Here is a 13,058-nt window from a genome sequence, read left to right on the forward strand (position 1 = left end):
AGAAGGGACAATCTTCATCCAGGCTATTTTTTTGAGGAGATTAAGCACAGAGAGGGAAGAGTTGGAAGTTTTCCGGGTTGCAAAGCTGGAAGCCAATTTTCTAGAATCCAGTTTGCCAAATGGCCAATTTGCTAAATGGCTGACTCACACTACTACCTTGTTTTTGTGAACTTTTATTTTTTTAGTTGATGGGTTTTTCTTTTGTCTTCTTTTTAAGGCATATTTAGATTGCCTCTGCCCCAGTTCCCTCCTCCTGTAGTTGATTGAGCCTGGGGAGAAGAGAAAGGGGTGAGTGAAGAACATGAGAAAGCCATATAAATAACATGAATTATTTTTATTAGCATATTCTCTAAATGCTACCTATTCAGAATGTATTTTAAATAAGACTCTATTAATGAAGGATACTAATAAAGAACATATTCTCATGATTCCTTCCTCTTATGAGTCAGAGGATGAATAGATTTCCCTTGTACCACTCAGTTCTCTCTCTCTCTCTCTCTCTCTCTCTCTCTCTCTCTCTCTCTCTCTCTCTCTCTCTCTCTCCTCCCTCCCTCTCTCTCCCTCTCTCCTTCAGTCCTAGCAGCATTTTCATCTTCTTTCAATTCCTTAAAACCACCAAGCTCTTTCTTGTCATAACCTTTGAATTTTGGGCTCTCTATTCTTTGAATACCCTACTCCCTTTTGGTATCAACATCTCCTGACATCTTTTAAGTCTCAGCTTAAATGTCCCCCTTTCAGTGGAACTTTATCTGATCATCTAATCTAACTCCTTTACCCAACATATCAGTTAACTTTTGCCATACAATCATCTGAAAAATTAGTGGCTTAAAGCAACCATTAATTTAACTCATGTCTGTAGACATATGAGAAAGCCTAGCAGAGATGAGTTGAGACAGTCCAGATCAAAATAATTATCTAGTTAACTCAAATAAATGTTAACTAAATATAATACACTGAATGGCCAAATTATTGTGATCTCTGAATGCATAATAATCTGCCCACTCAGTATATATTAGAGGCCTGGTGCATGAATTCGTGCATGGGTGGGGTCCGGCCAGCCTGGCCAGGGGGAGAGGACATGGGTGGTTGGCTGGCCTGCCTGCTGGTCGAGCTCCTGGTCAAGGGGACAATTTGCATATTAGCCTTTTATTATATAGGATATACACTGAGTGGCTAGATTATTATGCATTCAGAGATCATAATAATCTGGCCACTCAGTGTATTTATTGTTTTAAGCCACTATCATTTGGTGTAGTTTTTTACACAGAAAGAACTAACCAGTACAGACATCCTAGATTAAGACAGACATTAGACTTATTCAGGAACAGTACTCAATGCTATTTGTTTAAGTTATGTCCTACCTATAATCCTTCAGTCCTTAGAATTTCTGTCCATATCTATCTGACCCTCAGTTTCCAACTTATGCCTTTCTTTGCCTGAGGGCTTTCTTTGGCTGCCAGATCTCACCTTGCCTGTACACATAGTACATTGGAAGTTCTGGAGAATTAACACCAATACAAGCATCCTTCAGTCAGTGATTGATGCAAGTTAGTGTATAAATGCCACAATTTCCCCAGTAAGATTGAGCTCTAAGACTTGGTAAAGAGCCTCTATCACATCCCTGCTCTTGTCTTTTTCATCTGTACCCGACCCGGAAGCACATAGCCCAGGGATGAGCCAAGAATACTAATTGAAGCTGTTACAGGCTGAAGCTGCACAATTACACCCAACAGATTTGGCATGATGGTTTTGATGGAGAAGAGGGAGAGATTTTGATATGGTTACCAGAAATTGAATGTGATGAAGCTGAGAGATAAGAGTGGGTAATGTGATGGGGGAGAGATCTGCTTTGTAACATTATGCGGGGAAAAACAAAAATTACAAGTTTAATGTATCCATTTTTCTTATAATAGTCTCCCAATACTATTTGTGTATATGTATGTCTGGAGGTATAAGTTATACTGTATATAGTGAAATACAGTCCTTCAATGTACTATTCAATGAGCTTTGACAAATGTATACACCCAGCCCTGACCTCACAAATCAAGACACAGAACATTTTTAAAAATATATATTTTATTGATTTTTTATAGAGAGGAAGGGAAAGGGATAGAAAGTTAGAAACATCAATGAGAGAGAAACATCGATCAGCTGCCTCCTGCACACCTCCCACTGGGGATGTGCCCACAACCAAGGTACATGCCCTTGACCAGAATCAAACCCGGGACCTTTCAGTCTGCAGGCCGATGCTCTATCCACTGAGCCAAACTGGTCAGGGCAAGATACAGAACATTTCAATCACTGTAGAATGTTTCCTTATGCCCCTGTGCAATCCATCCCCACCCCTATCAGAGGCACTCACTGCTGTGATTTCTATCATCATATATTAGTATTAATACTTTTTCTAGAACTTCACAAAAATGAAGTCATACAGTATGTGCTCTTTTATATCTTGTTTCTTTCACTCAATAGAATGCTTTTAAGATTATCCATGTTGTTGTACTAGTATATATCAGCTATTCATTCGTTTTTTTATTGCTGGATTACATTCCATTGTATGACTATAACATAATTTATTTATCAATTCCCATTGTGTTTGATATTTGCGTTATTTCCTACTTTTATCTTTATGAATAAAGCTACCATGAACATTTATGCACAGGTATTCATATAGACATGTATTTTTATTTATCTTAAGAAATATCTAGGAGCAAAATTGTTGGATTATAGGGTAGGTATGTAGCCTTTGCTCTGGTTGCCTCTGTAAGTGGCTCCATTTCCCAGCCCTCTGACTGGCCTTCCTTCCTCCAAGCATTCTATGAAGGTGCCTCATATACTTCCCTCCAAGTCTTAGAGCAGGGAGTGGAGGTAAGGTAGGGAAAGAACATGGGGCTAGAAGTTGAGCATAAGTGGTTAAGAGACCAGAGTCTAGTCTTGCTTCTTCCACTAATAATTTCCAGGCAAGTAATTTTCTGAACTTTGGTTTTCTCATTGACTTCTCTCCCAGATTCCTTCCAGATGGTTCTACTAGTATATCTGTCTTGTGAATTCATTGTAGATACTCATTGAGAATTTGTTTCCCTATGCAGAAAAAATAACCATACCAAAAGCTCTCCCTCTTCTCCATCAAAACCATCATGCCAAATCTGTTGGGTGTAATTGTGCAGCTTCAGCCTGTAACAGCTTAAATTAGTACTCTTAATGTACTCAATTAATTAAATTAGCTCATCCCTGGGTTATGTGCTTCCAGGTCAGGCTACCGATGAAAAAAGACAAGAGCAGGGATGTGATAGAGGCTCTTTACCAAGTCCTAGAGCTCAATCTTACTAGGGAAGTTGTGGCATTTATACACTTTTCACTTTCTTACTCCCTCTCCCCTTCTCCTCTTTCATAATTTAAAATATTAAATTATGTATATTTCTCCTGACATCAAAAACACGAAAGTAGTTACTATTTCACTGATTTCCCTGCCTCTTGATAATGGTGGATATTAATGATGATCTTTGTTCTTTTGTGACCTGGATAGTAAATAGGGCTACAAATGGAGAAAGGCAAAGATAGAAGACTAGAATAAGAGGGAGGCTATAGTAGAGCAAGGAGCAGAAGGGGGACAGAGGTCCAAGAGGAGGAGGATAAGGATGAGAATATGTGTTTGTGTGTGTGAGGAGAGCATAAGAGCAAGAGAAAAAATGAGAGACATGTACATAGAGCAGTGATGGCGAATCTATGACACGTGTGTCAGCACTGACACGCGTAGCCATTTCTGATGACACGCGGCCGCTGAGGCGGCCGCATGCTGAGGATGAAACATTTGCTGCTCCTGAGGATGAAACATTTGCAAAATAATGTTTTTTCCTCAAAGTGACACACTACCTGAGTTATGCTCAGTTTTTTGGCTAAGTTTGACACACCAAGCTCAAAAGATTGCCCATCACTGACATAGAGGATGATAGTTGCCATAGGGAATAAACTATGGGGAGAAAAACAGGTGTCCTAAACAATGTCAACACCTCCCCTTCCCCCCAACCCCCACCCCAAATATTTCAGCGTCAGCATCCATAGTTCTATAGTCTTTTCAGAGTTGGATATATTCTTTGATATTTTTAATTTATTGGTGTTTAAAACTGGCTTCATGGTGACCTCAAAACCAGAAGAGAATTTCCTAAAGGGGCCCTACAATATTTAGGTAGAATGAATGAAAGTATTAATTACGGTAAAGGGCTAAGTTGCTGTAACAAAGAGACCTAACAACACAGTAGCCTACAGAACCAAGAGGTTTATTTGTATTTCAGGTAACAATTCAGAGGTGCATGGTTCTGATTGGTAAGCAGCTCTGATCCACAGTCAATCAGAAACTGGAGTTCCTTTCATTGTGTGGTACTGCCATCCCCCAGGTTATTGTTATCTGTGTGCTTGAAGCTAGATTGCAGTGGATTCCAGTTGGTGGGAAGGTGAAAGATAACATGGAGGAGACATGTCTACTGTCATGAATCCTAGTTCTGGAAGTTATATAGGTTGCTTCCTCTAACATCTCAATGGTCAGAATTCAATCACATGACCAAGTCTCATTGCAAGGGAGACTGGGAAATGTAGTAAAGCTGTGTTCCCAGTAAGAAGGGGAAAGTGAATTGTAATGGACAACTGGTGGCCTTCACCCCAAAAAACAATCCCTAAATTTCCCCAAAGGCTGTTTGGGGGACTGCTCCATCCATGCTTTGAGGGAAGAACAATAGTATTCACACCTCAATGAGTGTTTTTTCCTGCTCTGGACTATCTTGCATTTGCCCAGTGTGTATGTGTACTCTCACTGTGGTTGTATGAGATTCAGGCAAGAGTGTTATTTACTAATTCTTGAACCCTTGCCTGATACCAAGTTAAGGTAGAGCTAAATGTGTTTCAGGAGTTGAGTAAATCAGGAAGGAAGTGAGCTGAAGGGCTCTGTTCCTTTCCCAAAAATGTTTGTCTCACAGTGGGGAGCTGAAACTGAAGTCTTAAATCTCTCTCTTTTCCTGGAAAATCCTCCCAAGCCAGATGTGCCCTTTCCTACGCATCTCCATTACCCAACACTCTTTTGTCTCCCCTCCTCCCTCACAGACCCCAACAGTGTTGACTGGCTATGACAGTATGTAATTGAACACAGAGCATTTTCCCTCCACTGTGATTAGTCAAACTTTACCCCATATGCAGTTGAATCACCCTTTAAAAGATGCAGCTAAGGTCTCTAGGCTACAAATTCCTCCTGAGGTGTTGAGTGGTATGTGCTTGGGTATTTCTCTATGGTGACACTGATGCCAGTTCTATTAACTGAGTACTTCCTCTCTTTTCACTTTCTTACTCCCTCTCCCCTTCTCCTCTTTCATGACTTTGACACTGCAATTTTTCAAGCCCACCATGGCTTGTGAGCTAGATCCATACTGTCAACAGGTTCCCTTGAATGGCGTCCTATATTTAGTTTGTAACCAGACTCTGAGGGCATCTATATGGTAGTCAATAGCTAATTAGGGTAACAGAGAATTTTCTCTTCAAGGGAAAGGACCAGAGTTTAATTAATCTCAGGGAAAAATGGTTCATCTCAAAATAAATTATATTCTCTGGGTGCTAGAATAGCTGTTGAACAAAACACATTCTCTAGCAAGTTAGAAGAATGACAACCTGCAGATATTAAATAAGAAAATAATTTAAAAACAAAACAAAAACAAATAGATGTGGTAGATTATATAAATGATTGCCTGCAATACTTCCTCTGCATGTGGCATTACAGACCTTTCCATCAAGAGGTAGAGAATCTATTTCTTCATTCCTTGAGTGTAGTCTTGGCCATGTGACCTACTTTGGCCAATGGGACATTAACAACCAGGAAACAAGCAGAGGCTTGAAAGATGCTTGTGCATTGGGGCTCTCTTGTGGTGCCTGTAACTCTTTCAACATAAGATTTCCTGTAGGTTGAGGAAAGACATGCAGTTGCCCTCATTGCCCCTGTCAATACATGAATGTGGCCATCATAGGTCACCCAGCCTCTACATAACTGATTAGGTGACCGCAGGCAAATGAGGAATCTCAGCCTAGACCAAAATAATTACCTGGGCAAACCTCAGAATCATGATCTAAATAAACAGAGGTTATTTTAAGCCACTAAGTAAGGGTGGTTTGTTATGTAGCAAAAGCTAACTGATACAACAAAGTAGGTGGTACTTGTATGTGTGTGAATGTATGTGTGTGTGTGTTTGTGCCTGTGTGTATCTCTTACATCGTCCCCTCACATCCATAACAGATGCTCCTAACATACTCTGAAAACAATACAGTCCAGGTAAGGCCTCTACTTGGAACTCCTAGCTCCATAAATAAACATGTAGAGAAGGCAAATAAACAGGTAGAGAAGGCGTAAGTGATTGGTCTCATCTTTTCTTTCTCATCCTTCTCTTGCTCCAGGCTCTTGAACTTGGATGCTGGCCAGGTAGATACTTGGCCAATCTAAAAGAAAGAGGTATCTAGAATAGGCCACACAGTATCTAGACTGGGGACACTACTTCTCTCTGGCAGCCCCGGCAAGAATGAAGGAAGATATGCGTGCACACCTAAGTTCTTCTGATGATAAGGAAATGGATATAAGGAAATTGGTGCTTTCTTCCTTGTCGAGGGGCTTAGATGCCAGAATCTCACAACCTCCCCGCCTCACCTCATACCCTACAAGGGTTGTTCATTGTTGGTGACTTTCCTAAGACAAGTTTCCTAGGAGTGTTCTTATATTATCAGACATGGATATTGGTGCCTAAAACCACAGATGTGGTATTTCTCGGGGAGCCTTTTTGGTTAGACAAAGCCTGCATAAGATTCTGTATTTAACATTAGGTTCCTGTGTTTGAGTAGGCATAGTTGGCCCAAATATTATGTGTGTTGTATCAAATATGTTTTATTCTGAAAGAGACTACAGTAAATCTGCTTCTTGTGGATTTAAAGTGGTTGGCAGTAGTAATCTTTTCCTTCACATTTTCCTCTGTTCTACTTCTTTCTTTCCCCCTGATTTATGCACACATTTCAGCTATGAAAATTAGTTTTATTTCTTTAAAAACAGCTTTATTGAGGCATAATTTATACACTACAAGCCACCTATTTAAAGTAAATAATTTGATGATGTTTAGTAAATATATAGAGTTATCCAGCCATCGTTATGGTACACTTTTAGGATATTTCTATCTTCCGCAAAGATCTCTTGTGCCCATTTGCAGTCAGTCCCCATTTCCATCCTTAGTATAAGGCAACCATAATCTCCTTTCTATTTCTACAGATTTGCTTGTTATGGACATTTCATATTAATGGAATTGTACGATATTTGGTAGAGTTATTTTTGATAAAGATTTAGGAGTTTTTGCCTGGCCAGTGTAGCTCAGTGGTTGAGCATCCACCCATGAACCAGGAGGTCATGGTTCGATTTCTGGTCAGGGCACATGCCCAAGTTGGGGGCTCAATCCAAGTAGGGGGTGTGCAGGAGGCAGCCAATGGATGATTCTCTCTCATCATTGAAGTCTCTCTCTCTCTCTCTCTCTCTCTCTCTCTCTCTCTCTCTCTCTCTCTCTCTATCTCTCTCTCCTCTCTCTGAAATAAATGCAAACATATTTAAAAAAAGGCTTAGGAGTTTTCTAAATACAAAAATGTTTACAAAACCTAGTCTTTATTTGAAAAGGTGATCTATAAATATGAACAAGATGTCTTAACTTGGTTTGGATTCCCTCAAAGCAGATGCCAAGGCAAGTACCTGGGGGCAGGTAGTGTATTTGGGAAAGTATCACAGGAAGCAGAAGTGAGGGAATAAAGGGAATGAGATACAGAGGGAAAAATACAAATAAAATAAAAAGCATGCATTGAGATTACCAACTGTGGACAATTGGGGCTCAGTCCCACTGAGGATTGCCAGAAGAACCATGTAGAATGTGCTTTTTGGGGTATCTTGGTTATTTATTCACTGTATTAGTTATCTATTGCTGTGTAAAAATTTGTCCTAAACTTAGCAGTTTAAAACAATGATTAACATGTATTGGCTCTCACAGTTTCAAGGGTTAGGAAATTGAGGTTGGCTTAGCTGGGTGTCTATTTTGGGGTCTGTCATAAGGATGGAGTAAAGATGTTGGCTGGGATGCAGTTATCTGAAGGCTTTACTGGGACTGGAGGATCCCCTTCTAAGATGGCTCCCACACCTGGCTGACATCTCAGTGCTAGCTGTTGGCAGGAGGCCTAAATTCCTCACCACATGGCCCTCCCCTTAAGGCTACTTGAGTGTCTTTACCACATGGCAGCTGGCTTCCCCCATAGGGAGTGATCCAAAATAGGAGCAAGGTGAAAACAGCAATGCCTTTTATGATCTAGCCTGAAAAGTCACACACCATCATTTACACTATATTATATTGGTTATAAAGGTCAGTCATATTCATTGTGGAGGGAACTACATAAGGGCATGAATACCAGGAAGCAAGGTTCATTGAATCCATCTTGGATCCTAGCTACCACTTTCAGTGTCTCCTGTCCCTCTTTGGTTGGAGGTTGTCTTGTGTGAGTTGAGCAAGCTTGATGAGGGGCTGGTAAAGCCTCAGGCAGAAGATTTGTAAGTGTTTGCAGTAGCCAGCCTGCTGGGAAGTGTCTACTGTGGTTATAGTTGGACCTACAGGCTATGGCCGTGGTTGGCAAACTGCGGCTCACAAGCCACATACGGCTCCTTGGCCCCTTGAGTGTGGCTCTTCCACAAAATACCATGGCCTGGGTGAGTCTATTTTGAAGAAGTGGCGTTAGAAGAAGTTTAAGTTTAAAAAATTTGGCTCTCAAAAGAAATTTCAATCGTTGTACTGTTGATATTTGGCTCTGTTGACTAATGAGTTTGCCGACCACTGGGCTATGGGATGGAGCCTCACTAGCATTTGTCACATGCCCCAAGGCTGTGCTTAATGGCACAGTTTTGCAGGTCCACTCTTGATAATGAAAAAAGAAATATTCTACATCTTATACTTAGAGGCAGAATAAAATAATAGATTGTTGATATTGTATTTATACCTTTGGGAGACCCTCTGAGTGACCACTGCACCATTGAGCTTTGGACTTTTTGAAGCCCACCATCCATGAAGAAGGAGTATCCAGTACAACAAAACAGCCTGCTCCTCATATTGCTAAAGAGAATAAAATCACAGACCAGCCCTGGACAGAGGCCCAGCCACATTCTTAAAATATGGGAAGAGAGGTGGAATCAAAGGCAGGAGTCAAGATTTAGAGCATCCATGTGGTGAATGTTCTTCTCATGGTAACCTTAACTGGGAGGAAATGATGAAAGATCAATGGCCAGCAACACTGCCGAGTGCTGGGTTTAAAGCACTGACACTGAGGGGCTCCATCATTCATGCCACCTAATTCTGCTACCCTTTAGAGAAACAACAACAGGAGGAGAATGGGGGAAAGTAGGAACAGAGTAACAAAGAAAGAGGAGGGGAAGAAGACCTATAAACTTACATCCCCTGCTTCGTGACCAAAGCTAGAGGAACCATGTGACCCGGTTGTCCCAGAACAATCCTAGCGTAACCTACTGTTTTGGAATAGTTATTAATAGCACCTCCTTTTATTCTCAAAAGCATCCAGGTTTGGATAGCAAATTACATGGTCATCTTACCCATAGCTCAGTGCACTGTCCCATGCATAACCTTTCTCACACTTAATCATAAGGTATTTAATGTTTGTGTTGTTTACTCAACTGTAATATTTGATAATTGTCTAACTTTTACATTGCTGTATCTGAAGTATTAGCATTTGTAAAGTGCTCAGTATATGCTGTCTTAAAGAATGAATGAGTGACTGAGTTAATGAATGAACACATGAGCTCTGTTTTAAAAGGTTTCGTATGGTTGGAATGAGTACAGGGGAAGGAAGGGGTAAATCCTTAAGTCTATAATTCAAAGGAAGCCATAGGAGGCGTGTTTAAAAAAAATCAGGTTAAAGCTGTATTCAAATATATTCCCTTCATTTACTTCCAGAGGCTCTGGGACCAGATGGTGTGTGCTCACAAACAGAGCTTCTGCTGCCGCTGCTGCAAGTATGGGTTGTCAAATGTTCAGAAAAGCCCCAAGTGGGAATCAACAGGCTTTGCATCTCTGCTCTCCAAGGGTCTACTCTGTCAGCAAGTGGTCTGAAAACCAGGAAATTGTGTTATCGGCAGCATGGCAACTGTAAGGTACATTTTAAAAATTATTTCCTTTTTAGGGAGAGGAAGCCAAGCATTTTGCCACCAAACAAGGACCATTTATGGACTACTCAGTTGCATTTGCTGTGAGCTGCTGGGGCTGCCACGTGATCCTAAGCATAAATCTTAGCATATCTCATGGAGCCAAGCACACAGGCTAAGCATTTTGGAGAGCAGAAAAAATTAAAACTGAAAGCTGAAGCCAGAGTTCTACACACACTGCTGTATGGCAGCTAATTTTGAAGGGAAACTTTAACATCTCCAGTGATGGGTTTTAAGTTATCCTCCCCAGCTTTTGCAGAGATACTAACACCTCATTTGCATTTGGGTCTTAAATTCTCCCAAAGAAGTGGCTATTATTGTTTTCCTTTTAGATTTTAGAAATAGAGTGAGGATCCTTCTGAAGGAATGAGTCATTGAGTCATAGTACCTGGCTTTGTTGCTCTGACGTTAGGTCATTGTAAAGCTGCTCAACTTTTTTTTTTTTTTTTTTTGTAAAGGATGCATAAAATTGAAGTAGGCAGTCAGGAGAGAGCTGTTCAGGCAGGGAAACACATTGGCAGTCATAGACCAGGGATTGGCAAACTATGACCCTTGGGCCAAATCTGGTCTGCTGTGTTTTTGTAAATAAAGTTTTATTGGCTCACAGCCATGCTCATTCATTTATGTACTATCCATAGCTATTTTCATGATACAACAGTGGAGTTGAGAAATTATGAACAAAGATAGTATAAGCAGAAAAGACTAAAATATTTACTATCTGAACCTTTCTAGAAGATGTTTGCTGAGTCCTGGCATAGACAATGGTGGAAATGGGGATAATTTTTCCTTCTTGGAATGGGTATTCAGAAAATGTGACTTTGAACATAAGGAATAGAATTTCAAAGCCATTTTAATAGGAAATGGGGGAAAGCTCATGGGGAGTGGAAATATCTTTCTCACCCTGCAGCAAACTTGGTCTCAGTCCCACATCTTGAGAATCTGGAAGAATAGAAACTGCTTAAATATATTGAATATATTTATCCTTTCATCCATCAATCTTGTTGAGCATATATATTTGTTTTTATGGAATCATTTTGTTACTCAAGTAAAACAGACCATTATAGGGAAAAACATTTAAAAAATATTGATGAGTACCCCCCACCCCACAAAAAAAAAAATAAAACCGTCCATAAAAACCCACCAACCATAGCTAATCACTGTTACATTTTGGTATGTCTTTCTTATCTTTTTTTACTACATGGAAAAGGAAGTTTTTATTGAGTACCTACTATATGCCAGGCAGTATACTTAGCACCGAGGATACAAAATGGTAAAAGCTTGGTATTGACCTTCAGGATAGAGAGCAACAACCCAAATCATTGCCATATGGGGAGAGAAGTACAATAATAGCTGCTTGAAGAGATACAAGGAAAATAGGGCAGAAGGAGTGAATACCTCTTCCTGGCCTGTTATGTTAAGGTGGCTTTAGAAGGTACCTGGGAATCTGCCAGATGAGCAAGAACATTCCAGAGTGAGGGGAAAGTAATTGATGTTTCCCATGTGCCTATTAGGTACCTAGGAGTTTTATTGAAAACATCTCATGTAATCATCAAAACAATTCTAGGAGGTAAATATTATCATTCCCATTCTACAGGTGAGGAAATGTTAAGGCATTTGCCCCAATGCATTCAGATAGCTTGAGGTGGAAGCGGGATTTAAATTCATGCTTTCCCCACTTTATCATGCAGCCTCTACAGGATAAGCAAAGTCATGGTGATCATCTTTATTAATTTTATTTAACAAATATTTATTGAGCACCCACTATGTACCAGATAAAGAATATATTGACGGTGTTTCAAGGATTCCTAAACAATCTCTCAGAGTGTGTGTGTGTGTGTGTGTGTGTGTGTGTGTGTGTGTGTGTGTGTTGGGAGAGTCTGTATGCAAAGTCAAGTTATGCTTTGGATTCAGACAGAACTTGAAACTGATCTATACCCCAAACATATATTGATTTTCTTCCCTCTTGGGTCTTAGTACTCTCGGGCCCCCTTCTTGGAGGATGTGGAGCAATCATGTTGCATTGTTTGCCCCCTAGAGAGGCCATAACTAATTGGATGATTTCAGTACACCAAAGATGGAGGTTGTTGATCTTTCATTAAGTCAGTCAACCAGTTACCAGTGCTCTGTTGGGGTTGGACTGTGTGCATGGGACAGAGAAGGAGGCAGAAAAGTAACATGCTCCCTAGTTTCTACTCTTAAGAGAAATGGCTGTTTAATTGTGGACAGAAGTCAGAGGCCTGACTTAACAATCAGTGCTGCAGAACTTCTAGGGAAGGGGCTGAAGGGATTAGAACAGGCTTCCTGGAGCAGCCACATCTCCAACATTTTCTTATCATGACTTGCTGGATAGCAAGAAGGTATGCATTAGCACCAGAAGAGGTTAAAAATCTCCCTTTACAATCCAGGAGGTGCTTTAACTTCCGAATTCCCCTGGGAAGGGTATGTGAGATTGGAGGGTGGGGATGTGTCTTATTCTCCCTTTCCCTGGAACACACACAAAGCCACTCATAGAGTTAGTGAGTTGCACCATGAAATATGGCATGACCATAAATAAAATAACAAAGGAATGGCTTCCGGAGGCTTCACCTTGAAACCTTAACTTCTACGTTGTGAGCACACCATTTATTACCACCACTGCTGGGAAAGAGAGCTGTAAGTGTAATGCAGAGAAGAGAAGACAGGGCATCTAAGGAACAGAAAATAAGATTGATTGTGGGAATAAAACCTTGGGCAAATTGCTTCTTGTTAAATGTATGTGTTGGGCCCAATGTCAAAGCAGTTCACTCCAGACAAACAGAATGGT

Source organism: Eptesicus fuscus, chromosome 1, assembly GCF_027574615.1.
Source record: "Eptesicus fuscus isolate TK198812 chromosome 1, DD_ASM_mEF_20220401, whole genome shotgun sequence".
Taxonomy (NCBI): Eukaryota; Metazoa; Chordata; class Mammalia; order Chiroptera; family Vespertilionidae; genus Eptesicus; species Eptesicus fuscus.